Source organism: Pelodiscus sinensis, chromosome 12, assembly GCF_049634645.1.
Source record: "Pelodiscus sinensis isolate JC-2024 chromosome 12, ASM4963464v1, whole genome shotgun sequence".
NCBI classification, from domain to species: Eukaryota; Metazoa; Chordata; order Testudines; family Trionychidae; genus Pelodiscus; species Pelodiscus sinensis.
The window spans coordinates 9,633,749-9,646,133 of NC_134722.1; the positions used below are offsets into that span (position 1 = coordinate 9,633,749).

Consider the following 12,385-nt stretch of genomic DNA (forward strand, 5'->3'; position numbering starts at 1 on the left):
CTATTGAAATGATGTTGTTCCTCCTATCACGGCTCTTTAAAATGTGGACTTGAATAGGAGTACGTGCTTGACTCAGAGATTCTTGAAAAGGAGGGGGCGGAGGAAGAAGTGGTGGCTCCAGGAACTTTGTCCTTCACCTGTGACTTTTCAGTGTCATTATATCATAATGATGCCCAGGCTTCAGTATTGGAGGGGGGAGGCTTGGCCATGACACACACCAGCAGAAATGCCAACTGAAGATACATGAGATGCTTCTGTGTCTTCCCTTATGCATTCCTGTCTGTACCACACTATTTTTTCCTCCTGCCTCACAGACCCACCTTTAATCTGATCGTGAGCTCAACTATGCCACAGAACAATGACATGGCAGATGTGATGGCCCATCCAGACCAGGGAAGTGAGCCAGACCCCAGAACTACAGTGGGCAACTTGCCAGCTGACAGCATTGTATGTGACAGATTTGCTGCCTAGAATCATGAGAACATCACCAAAAGCTATATCCCCTCCATTTTTACTGTCCTGCCTCTTTACATCTTTGTGTCTGTCAACAACAACAACAACTCAAAAAAGGCACAGAAATTAGCCATCACTTTCTGGAAACCAACCCTTTCCTTCTGTGACTAGGTAAACACACCAATAAGGAAAGGGTTTGGAGCAGCTGCCCTGGGGCATGCCACCCCATCTAACCACCAAAAGAACAGGCCAGCTCAACAAAGCAGCAGAAAGTGAATCTGAATGGACCCACACTCTGAACTCCTGGGAAGGAGAGCTACAGGCGCTCCTGCTACCTGACTCCAGACTGTGGTGCCATTGTGAAAGCCCATTGGAATAGACATGATTTTCACAAAATTGAGTCTTTATCTTTGATTCCAGTTACTTTAAAGTCTTAATTTTACCCAGTGTGTAAAGAGGAGACTGGTAGGAAGTGTCCCAGGGAGGTAGAGTTATAGTTCTTTAGGGTGTAGGTTTTAGCTGAATATCACTAAACCCTGGATTGAGATCCAGTGAAGAGGGTGGGCCTGGTTTCCTCACCCTACATCTGCAGTCATTGAAGGAAGAAGGCAAAATATGATGTGGGGAAACTAGATGAGGGAAAACCTTGAAGATAGGAGTGTCAAAATTGTGAGACCATCACCCAGAGGGAACCAGGAATCACTCACTTTACCTAGAGAACTTACTAACTCCTGGATTCTTTATAGCCCAGAAGGGATGGACATCAATATGGAACTGGGCTAGAGTCCTGAGTCACAGAAGAGGGGACCACCCTGGGACAAACACAGATCTCAACAGAGGGAGCCAGGGAGAAAACCCCAAACCTACCATGCTCTCCCCAATCACAAAGTGGTAGCTGAAGTGCATGATCCCCTTCACTTCTCCCTGTACCAAGAGAAGTTGTTCAACACCATAAGACTCTAAATGACATCCTCTTTCTCAGCGGGGGCTTTGATAGTTTTTAATTAAGTTCTTTCCTTTCCTCGTGTACCTCCCAACATAGCCACGAAACCAGGCAAGCTGAAGTTTCTGTACACCAGACCCTGCATCCTGCTTAGCTGTTTAATGTTGTGCAGTGGCAGGGTCATATTAATACCTTTGACTCTTTGGACACATGAGTCCATTGAAATTAATACAGTGCCTTCCATGGCCTCCAACCCCATTGCCTGCTGGTGTAGTAGAACCAGCCTCTGGACTCTGTGCACTAGCAAAGGTGCAATCGGATTTAGCAACCAGACACCTAGTTATTCTAAGAACTGCCAGTGAATATTTTGGTGGGATTATAAAAAACACCTTATTTATTGTTTAAAGATGGGCATTTTTCAGAGAGGGCTCTTAATGGTTCTATAGCCAAGAGCTAATATTTCTTGTGTTTTGTTTTTAATAAAGTACCTGTAGTCCCAAAAGAGAATGCATTTCAGCTATCAGTGTTTACTCAGAATATTCAGACTGCTGCTGTCATGCTTTCTGTCAGTGCCTTGCAGATAAATGGGGTTTTTTTGTTTGTTTTTTTTTTCCAGAAAAACAGCAGTGGCAGAGAAACTTGCATTAATTACACAGAAATCATGACTAGCGAGGTTGCAAACTATCTGGGGCAAGAGAAAGTGCTGTGCAACAAGCCAGCCCCACACCATGCATGTTACTTATGATCCACCTATAGACCACAGATTAGATCAATGAACTCACTGTACTCTGGGAAATTTTGAAGCTGTTCCAGAGACATGGGCCCATGGAGAAGCCAGAAACCTCTGGAGATGTTTGGTGCCATATCACTTGCTTGGGGGGGTCTTCTCTTAGTTTCCTCTCCTGTGTTTGGCAGATGAAACTGGCACATTAGAGAAAGGGAAAGAGCCAGTGAGGGGACAGAGAAGAACATACTGAAGCCGAGGAGAGAATCATAAGTCCTCCTTCCTGGAATGCAGGGTCTTCAATGAGAGGAGGGACAAAGGGGACAGTTGCACTGGGGTCCAGTGATTTAAGAGGGCCTGGGGTTCTGGCCTCTTAAAATCACCACTAGAGACCCACTCAGGGCAGTCCAGAGGCCTGGTTACCTCTAGCATGTCCCCTTCCACCTGAAGCCTGCCCCTCCTGGGGGTCCTGGAGCCAAACCCCCCCCCACACACATTGCCTTGGGCATGGTGACATCTGTCACCAGCCCTGCTGAAGTATCAGAGATATGTAAAGAGATAAGGGAAAAGGGAGAACAGATTTCTTTCCGCACCCCTCAGACTAAGAGTTAGGATGACAGACAAGAATGCAATTGGGCCCCGGAGAGATTTCTTTTAGCTTCATAATAAAAGGAAAGAGAGAAGGAGGTGGTTTTGTGGATATCATTAAACTCTTGGCTTTGGAGAGCTATCCAGTACTATTCTCTAGCTTCAGAAAGTCCAGCTGTTCCTCAGCCGGTAGAGTGTCTTTTTGTTTGTTTTACAGGAACTCAGTAATATTCAATGGAATACGACAGGTAGGTGAAATATTAAGGTAGTTGGGCCTGACGCTCTATTGCTGTGGTGGGCAATGTGTAGCCCATAAAGATTCTATGTGTGGCCCAAGCACCTTCCCCTGCCTACTGTGTCTGTTGTGTTCTGGCTGCCCCACACGTACCTACTTCTCCCCCTCCCTCCCAGCACTTTGAGAGTGCTGTGACTCCGTTGATTTGTGGTGTTCAAGCTCTGTGAGGGCAGAGAAGGAGCAGGGACAGGGTGTGAATCAAATGATTCACAGCACTCTGAGAATGCTGGGCAGAAGAAGGAGGAGACAAGGAAAAGGCTGGGTTGGGGGTTGAGGGAAGAGATGGAGTAAGGGCAGGGTCTGCCACAGAGGGAAGGGTTGAGCAGCCCTGGCAAATAAGAAGTGTCTCACAGTTAAAGCAAGGGCATGGGTGAGGTGCATGTCAATTGCACACAACATTGTGAGAACTATGCACTCACTCTGCTTTGTGTTACTTTTGCTGGCAGTTTAATATGCCTGGAATCATGCCTCCCTTTGTGTTGCAAAAGCATGACAAAGAAGGAGAATCAAGTGCCGTACATTTAATCTTATTTGTAGGGCCGTGGTTAGTGCACATGCCTGATTTCAATCTTGCAGCCCATTGATTAGCCTTGGTTGCCCATCGTTGCTCTACTGCCCTGAATGCTTGTGCGGTCATTTATTTTTCTGCACACTGAATGTCAAGTGGGTAAAAAGCACTACCTTCTGCCTGAGAGACTAATTCAGGAGCATCTGACACGTTCTTTGCCCTCTATTTGCCTTGGGGCAAACAACTTCAGAAAATGCAAGACAGTGGAGAATCAGATAAGAGGGATCAAACATTTAGTTGCAGACAAGGAGTGTATGATATTAGGACAATGGTATAAAGGAGTGCTTCCTTCTTTACAGACACTGGGGCTAACAAACCACTGGTCCTATCCTTGATAGATGTTTACACCAATTGTCAGAGGCTGCATAGCTCTAGCAAAATGACAAACATTCACTACATGTTTCAATGCACATGGTCTTGCCACCTGCTCCAGCAGTCAAGAGGTGGTTGGTAGAAGCCAATAAAGCAGCTCTACACCATCCAAGAATTATCCTAATAAAGTTCCTAGTGGTCAGTTACGTTCTGTTCAGAGCTCCATTGGAGCAGTTAAATGCAGGCTTAGCACAATCTAGTATCTGGCTCTAGTATTGATGTAAATGAACCTTTTAATTTTTTTTAGAAAAAAGAAGCAAATATCTGTGCTCACCTGTTGCATTTTGCTCAGCTGTAATTATCTTACAGATTGTTATTGTTGTTGGTTTCAAAGGACTTCATTCAGCAGTTTAATCTGCTTTGTGATTTTGATATTGTATTCTGTGTCCAGAAACAGCAAGTGTCCTTGGGATAGAACAGTCATTTATGATGCTCCTGATGTGTTATATTGTTCAGTCATCAAAGATTTTAATGGAATGGAAAATTTACTTCCTGTTAAAGACAGTCCTTTATTTAGACACATACACACAGAGAATGACTATTAAACTACCTGTTGAGTATATTAAACTAAAAGGGATGATAATAACATAAAAGGTGTGGAAGAGATTTGCTATATTATGTTATACAAATTAGTTTTTTAATGGAGAATTTCTGCAATTGGAACCCTTATTCCCAAAATGAATGATATCCCCTTTATGTTTTGACATATCACCCTTATTTTCTAAACCTTTGGGGAAAGTGCTTAACTTTATGTATGTCCTTAAGGGTATGTCTACACTAGCCCCCTAGTTTGAACTAGGGGGCTAGTGTAGACATACCCTAAATATGCCATCACCAAACTCAGAGCAGCCCACTTTTAAGGCAATTAAGTGCCAGTTTACAAAGGGGCTTAAGGGAAATTAAGGCCTGCACCTCAAAGGTCTAACTCTCATTGGAGTTAGGTAATTAAATATCTTTGAGAATCTGGGTTTAAGTGATTTTACCATAGACCACAAACAGGAAATGTGTTGAGAGAGCTAGGAATATAATCCAGATATCCTGATTTCCCAATCTGTGCTTCAAAACCCAGAAAATGCTTCCTATCTATCATGGCACACCCACAATAGTATGTCAAGAGACTACTAAAACATACATGGGGTAGTTGAAAGGGGAGGGAAAGCCATGGATGAAGGATGTGGAAACGAAATGTGAAACAATTATTTAGGCAGGTCTAGCCACAGGTGCTGGAAATAGAGATGCCAGGGGTGCAAATGCAACCCTTGACTTGAAGTATGAAATACATTTGCTGACAAGATTAATATTTTTTCATTAAAAAGGGAGAGAACTGTCAGTTGAACATTTGCTGTTCGAACGAGAAAGTAAGAAAAGTATTGACTGCTTAAAGAAACATATTGCCAAAAAGGAAAGAGAAGAATAAGGAGTATAGTGTCTACTTGCAAATGGTCAATAAAATAACGTGGCAGCTTTGTGTTATGTACTGTTGCCCTTTAGAATGGCAAAGTGTTATTGATGAAGAAGAAAGTGAGTCACTGTCAGAAAAAGAGCTGGCAGAATATTTCAAAAGCCGTGCATGCTAACATTTGTCCACATGGTTAGTCCTTCCAAGCACGTTTGTGTACCTTGGTACTACAGAATATGCAAGGAAGGATGTCTGGTTTGCATGACTTGGGGAACAGCATTCTGAAGCTCCATCTACACTGTCAGGTTTTTCTGGAAGAGGAAATGCAAATGAAGAGCTCATTAGCATTTCTCATGCTCTCATTTGCATATTCTCTTCCGATCCTTTTTGCAGAAGAGGTTTTTGCAGGAAAAAACACAATGTAGATGGGGCTATTTTGCGCAAAAAAACCCTTACTCCTCAAAAAACGAGGGACCTTTTTTCCATGAAAACCTCTTCTGTGAAAAGGATCAGAAGAGAATATGCAAATGAGCATGAGAAATGCTAATGAGTTCTTTATTTGCATATCCTCTTCTGCAAAAACCTGACGGTGTAGTCGGAGCCTGAGAATGAATATCCATTGACTCAAGCATAAACAAGAGTATTCATTGGGGCTGGAGACAGATGTCACCGGGCTCTGTGCAATGAATGTGTTGGGGGGGAGGGAAAGCTCAGCTCCAGACCCCCTAGAAGGGGCAAGGCCTCAGGTGGAAGGGAGGGGCAATGGGCAGCTAACCTTCAGTGCCACTTTGACCATGCTGTGCTTTCCCAGCCAGCCCTTAATGCCCCTGGAGTGGCGCCACACAGGGCTCCAGTAGTGATTTATAGGGCCCTGGATGCCATTACTACTCCAGCCACAGTGGCCCAGAGCCCAAGGCCCTTTTAAGTCACCATGCCTGGGGGTAAGTGCCCCTCGTTGCATCCCAATCCCATTGGCAGCTCTGGTATTCACTAGTTAGCCATCGCTGATCATTCTTTTCTTTAAAATCTCTCTGTCATCCAATCAGTAAGAAGAAACAATACTGGGTGAGAACATGGATACCACATCACGCAAAGTCAATGTGAAGAGCAATTCAGGGGGTGAGAGTCACTCCAGATTTATGCTACTTTAAGGCAAAAATCCTTTAGCTCTCAGGTAGCAGATACAGAATGAGGGACCCAGGTGCCAGGATAGACAGCAGAGGCAACGTCAGTGACAGTGAAGGAGTGGGCAATAATACAGTTGAAAGCGTGGGAGGCACAGGTTGCAAGCAGGTAGTGACTAGCCAAAGAGCCCTGGAGGTGAATTTCCAGAGTACAAGCAATTTAACTTTGCTGAACTTAGCTCAGTGTCATATACCTGCATTGATTTTTCTTTAAAGATGAATCCTTTAAATTTATACTACTAGCAGATTTACTTAGTGTTGCTCAGGTCTTTAACTTAATTAAATTATTTTTTTAAACAAAAAGAAAAAGTACATGCTTTATTTAAATGATTGTGTATTTCAAAATGCAGCATTATTTGTAAATTAGTTTTTATTTCAGATTTCTTTAAAAAGGGGATTACTAAAAAATCCATTTAATTCTTTGTAGTATTTTTTTAAATGAGAATTCCATTGTGTATTTTTTTCTTCATCCCTATAAACTCTACTATTTCTAACATTACTCCAAATTTCTCTCTCATCTCTTTTGGGAAACAGTCCTATTCCAGGTTCTTCCTATTTTTCTGGCTCATCTTGGTTCAATCTCTTTCAACATTCTCCCATTTATGTCAGTTTGGAGGGCTATAGTTGACTGAGTGATTCTGTCTCTTGTCTGTTTGGTTTTATGAGAAGCAATCCAATTTTCCTGTCACGAACAAACCCTTACATTGTTATAAGTTACAATAAGAGGAATTTGGTGGTCTTAGCTCTAACCGTTTAAGAGATTTTCTTGATCAAACAGACAATGAGACAAACTCCCTAAAATATATAGTAGATAATGTAGCATAGCATAATACCTATCTTTAAAAGTGGAACAAAGATGTCCCAGGGAATAATAGACTAGTACGATTAATTTTGATACCTAATCAGACACTAGAACAAATGATTAAACAAGCAATTTGTGAGCTCCTAGAAGACAATATGGTTATAATGAATAGTCAGCATGGATGTGTCAAAAACAAATCATGCCAAACCAACCTAATTTTCTTCTTTCGACAGGGTTACTGGCTTAGGGTGATGTGTGGGGGAGTTATTAGCTGTTGCCTCTTGATTTTAGTAAGGATTTTTATATACTCACACATGACACTCATAAGCAAACTAGAAAATTGTGGTTTAGACTAAATGACCCTATAATGGGTGCACAACTGGTTGAAAGACCATAACTCAAAAAGTAGTTGTCAGTTGTTGACTGTCAAACCATCTAGTAGGGTCCTGCAAGAGTCAGCCTTGAGCCTGGTACTATTCAATATTTTCATTAATGACTTGGATAATGTAGTGTTTATAAAATCTGGAGCCAAAACCCAACCGGGGTGAGATTGTAAGCACTTCGAGAGGACAGGATTTGAATTCACAACAACCTTGACAAATTAGAGAATTGGCTTGAAATCAATAAGATGAAATTCACTATAAATAAATACAGAGTGCTAGACTCATTAAGGAAAAGTATCAAATATGCAACTAAAAATGGGATATAAATATTTGGAAGGCAGTACAAGTCAAGCATCTTTAGTCTGGGAATATCTGTGTTCCAGCATGATTTTCATTAGCTAGATGTCCACTTATCCTGAGTATGGCCAAGTTTCCCGCTGTCCCATAAAGTTTGTTTACAGCCATCAATTCTGGCTTTCATCAGTTCTGGCTTTCTGTGCTGTCATTTAGCTCTAATTTAGCCTTCAATATCTTCTAAGAGCCTAGAAAGCAGTGGAAGTGTTGGTACTGCTGCCAGACAATATCGACCTCCCGTGGTCCAGCAAATTCTCTGGTGTGGCTCTGGTCAGGTCCCGAGGGTGCCAGACTAGAGAGGTTCAACCTGTATTGCTAAAGAGAACTGGAGGGTATAGTAGATCACAAATTCCATATGAGTTATCAATATAATACAATTGCAAAAAAAAACCATAATATCATTCTGGGTTGTATTAACAAGAGTGTTGTATGTTAAGTTATAGGAAGTAATTGTTCTGCACTAATAAGGGCTGGTGAGGTCTCAGATGGAGTTCTCTGTCCTGGTCTGTGTGCCACTTTCTAAGAAAGATTTGGACAAAACTGGATTCCAAAGGATAGCAAACAAACAAAAAATTAAAGGCTTAGAAAACTTGACCTATAGACTAAAAACATCTAGGCATATTAAGTCTTGAGAAAAGATAACTGTTCAAATATATTTAAGGACTGTTATAAAGAATATGCAATTGATTTTACTCCATGAACACTGAAGGTAGGTCCACAAGTAATGGGCTTCATCTGCAGCGAGAGAGATTTAGGTTAGATATTAGGGAAAACTTTTTAACTCCACAGGCAGCTAAATTATGGAACAAGAATGAGCTATCTAAAGAGATGGTAGTATCTTCCTCAGTGGAGGTTTCTAAGAACAATTTGGGCAAACAATTACCAGAAATAGTCTCCATGTATTTGGTCCTACCACAGGACAGGACTGTAGCCCACTGGGCCAGCTTACCTTTGTTATATTCACTGCTTGGCAATATATTTTGCTTTATTATACTTAGCAGCAATGCAAGAAACCTATAGGTTTTAATCCTGTAAGACTTCGGTTTTAGCAGTTAACATCAGGCTTAAGACCTGTAAACTTTGGCATAGAGAAACTTAATTAACTCATAAGTTATAAATAACTGGAAGTAGGATGCAAGGGGGAGTCTTGGGCATGTGATATCCATTGACCACAGAACAGGAGCTGACATCAGCTTCTAGAAGGTTCCCAATGGAACATCCAACTGCAAATGCGCCATGGCAACAAACTGACGTATATGATAATGGGTTGAAATCATAGATATACTAGCCTATAGGAAAAGGACACCTTTGTATTGGCAAGAGGAGGAAATACAAATACGGAATAAGGGTAACCCCCATTAAATATGCATTAGACATGGTATAGTCAGCATAGCATTTTATGAAAGTAGCGACCCAGGGCAACAAAGGTAGAGATGTAGACCTTGTAGGGGCCAGAATGATGGTCACTAGTAAAGACAAGGAAGGTAACAGTAATGAGGAAGATAAGGGCTAACATCCAGATTGATCTGCAAGGCATGGTGTGAGTGTGGATGTTCCAATGTACTTTCTGTATTATCTCTGTATTATTTCTATTTATCTTGCTGAGTTAGTGTGTATATCTGTAAATAAATTATTTATTTGTAAGTGTAAGAGTTGCTATAGTGTGCATATTGTACCTGTGCACATCAGGATTCCCAACTATAAAATAATAGAAACAATAATTTTACTTGGGAAAAGGACCTGTTAACCCTCAGGATAATATGGGAATGTTTGGATCAGGCTACCAGACTTGATGACCTCTCAAGTTCTCTTCCAGCCCTACATTTTTAAAATTCCATAGACTACAGCATTTTGTAGATATTTCAAGTTATTTTAAAGTATATTGCAAATGAAGTGCAGCAGTTCCTAGCAGGAAGGAGCCAAATTATTCATCAAACCATATTAGGAATGGAGTGAACAGCACTTTACATGGATAGAGATAGCACTAGCTTCGATATACACTTCAATTCACACAAGAACGGATATTTTCCTCCACAAAACTGATTCTGTAACACTTGCAAAAGAGCACAGTGGGTAATGGATAAAAATGATTAGTGTTTTATCAAAGAGGTTTAAGAGAACTTGATTCTATGAAAGTGCAGCTACCTGTTCTAGAATTCACATGAGAAGCATTATTTCTTGCTCACTGCAGGCAAGTGTCACTTTGAAATGGATTTTTTCTCCCCTAAACTTCAGGCCATTTACACAATATAAGATTTTTTTTAGGTGATATTCTGCTATATTCTATTTTTGAGCGTTGAGACTGCACACTTTGGTACAGAGCATGTTTCTGCACTGAACCTATGAATCAAAATGTATTCTCTAGTGGATGTTTGGAGGTAGAATTTGCCCCCTTGTGCTCTTCAATCTTCATCTCTGACATATTCAAGGATATTTAAGTCCCATAAGAAAAAAAATGAACATAAATCTTCAAAAATATGTCCTTACATGCCTTCTTAAAATGAAAATGGATGTTCCTCCATAAATTATTAGAGTTTGCTGCAAACTCTGAGGAGCATGCACTTTTGGAAACAATTTGGAAACTGAAAAATACATAAATAATATAAATGTTGATAGATTTGGGGCAGAGTCATTTTTGAAACTGCTGAACATCTCCTCTTAGATGCTGAGCACCTTCACTTTCCATCCCAGGAAGTCAATGGGGGGTTAAAAGCACTCAGCAGGTTATTGGATTGGGCCTTTCAGCTTACTGCATATGGCATATTTAATAGTTTTCTGTAAATTGAAGAAAATAACTTTTTTTCAGTCATGATATTCGTATGTGTCCATGTGCTATAGAAACACATTCAAGCTGAAACCTTGTGTCTAAACACCCTTCTCTGAAGTTTTCAGCTAGAATTATATTGAAGTTCACATTACGAGGGAGTGAAAAACTGATTTTTGTCAGCTCAGTGGCCAAACGGAAAAAAAAAACCTGAAGAAAATAGTACCACTCAGAAATGGAAAATTGGTGTGTTTTTTTTGACCACTAAAAACCCCCAAAATACTTTATTTAGTTTTTGAGAGTGTATCTTCAATAGGAAAAACTTCCATCACCTACTACAGGAGTTTGATCTGGCTGTGAAATATTGGAATATGATACTGTTTAACTGCAATATTTTACAACTACTATGCCATATTTCTATCTTTTCTGAAGACTGTGACTGAAATGATAAACACCAACTTCTGTATCCGTTGGTTGCTCAACTCCCCATCCCCATCCCAGGCCTGCCCCTACTTCACCCCTTCCTCCAAGCCCCATCCCATCTCTTCCCACCCTTGCCCTCATTCTACCCCCTCCCCGCCAAGGCTTCATTTCTTGCCTCTTTGTGCCACCACTCCACCCCACCCCATTTTTTCCCACCCTATCCGTGCTCCAGTCCATCCATGGCATGCTGGAGGCATGGGAGGCAACAGTTTGCAGGAGCTGCTGGGAGAGAGGGTGGAAGTTGAACAGCGGGGTGTCTAATGACAGGAGGGACTGTTGGGAGGGGGAACTTTGCTGCTGGTAGGCACTAAACACCTGCTAATCTTTAATCATGGGTGCTCCTGCCCTGAAGAATCCTCAAATTTGACACCTATGGCTGAAACTTTGTAGTTAGCCTGATGTTCTAATAGCAGACAGGTAGTTGAGGAAACCTTAGCTCTTAGTGGCTTCAGATCGTCTTTCCCTCAAGTAGCAGAGGCAGGGGATATTGAGGCTACTGAACCATTAGACTGCACAAATTCTTCACGATAACCAGGGGATTTCTGGGTTCCTGGGCAATGCGTGGGAGTCCTCTGCTCTATGCTTCCAGAAAGTGCAGGACCTCGGGCAAAAAGGGTGGGGCTAGGTCAGACAGTCCCCCCCCCCCCACAGTGCCCTTTCTGCCCCCCTGCTGGCCTTCAGAGCCAGCTGGAACACCCTGGGGCATGCCATCGGGTACTGCTAAGGTGATTCTAAAGGGCCTGGAGCTCTGGCCGCAGTCACTGCTGCAGTATTGAGACCTGGGCCTTTTCGAAACATCAGGTCCTGGCAATAGAACTCTTTGCCCCTTCCTTATTCCCCTCTCCCGCCCCCCATCAGCAATTCTCAGAATTGCTCATTTTCAGAAGACACTGCTTAATGTTCTTTCTGATCTTTCTCTGTTCTCTGTTTTCCAGTTGTAAGATGTTTACACTTTCAGGCCAAGGAAGCAAGATTCTGAAGGTTCTTAGGAATGTATGTTAATGGATCTTCATTTAGAGGCAAGTCTGATTAGACATAAAAACTACTTAATTGACTGGGAGAAGCAGAGGCTC

The 12,385-nt window shown here is 41.7% G+C and overlaps 1 protein-coding gene and 1 long non-coding RNA gene across 6 annotated transcripts in view; one reads left to right on the top strand and one right to left on the bottom strand.

The window, feature by feature from the left end:
• CDH13 (cadherin 13) overlaps positions 1 to 12,385 on the bottom strand; it is a 963,918-nt gene that overhangs the window by 268,972 nt on the left and 682,561 nt on the right. The gene's annotated exons all lie outside the window — the stretch shown is intronic.
• The window catches only part of LOC112545711 (uncharacterized), a 44,969-nt gene continuing 41,889 nt past the window's right edge, over positions 9,306 to 12,385 (top strand). For 3 of the 5 annotated variants that reach the window (XR_012906648.1, XR_012906650.1, XR_012906652.1), the window contains exon 1: positions 9,306 to 9,413. This is a non-coding gene — a long non-coding RNA (uncharacterized LOC112545711). Of the gene's footprint in view, positions 9,414 to 9,474; positions 9,606 to 12,385 lie in introns of those variants that run through there. The other 2 variants (XR_012906653.1, XR_012906655.1) reach the window with 1 other exon arrangement.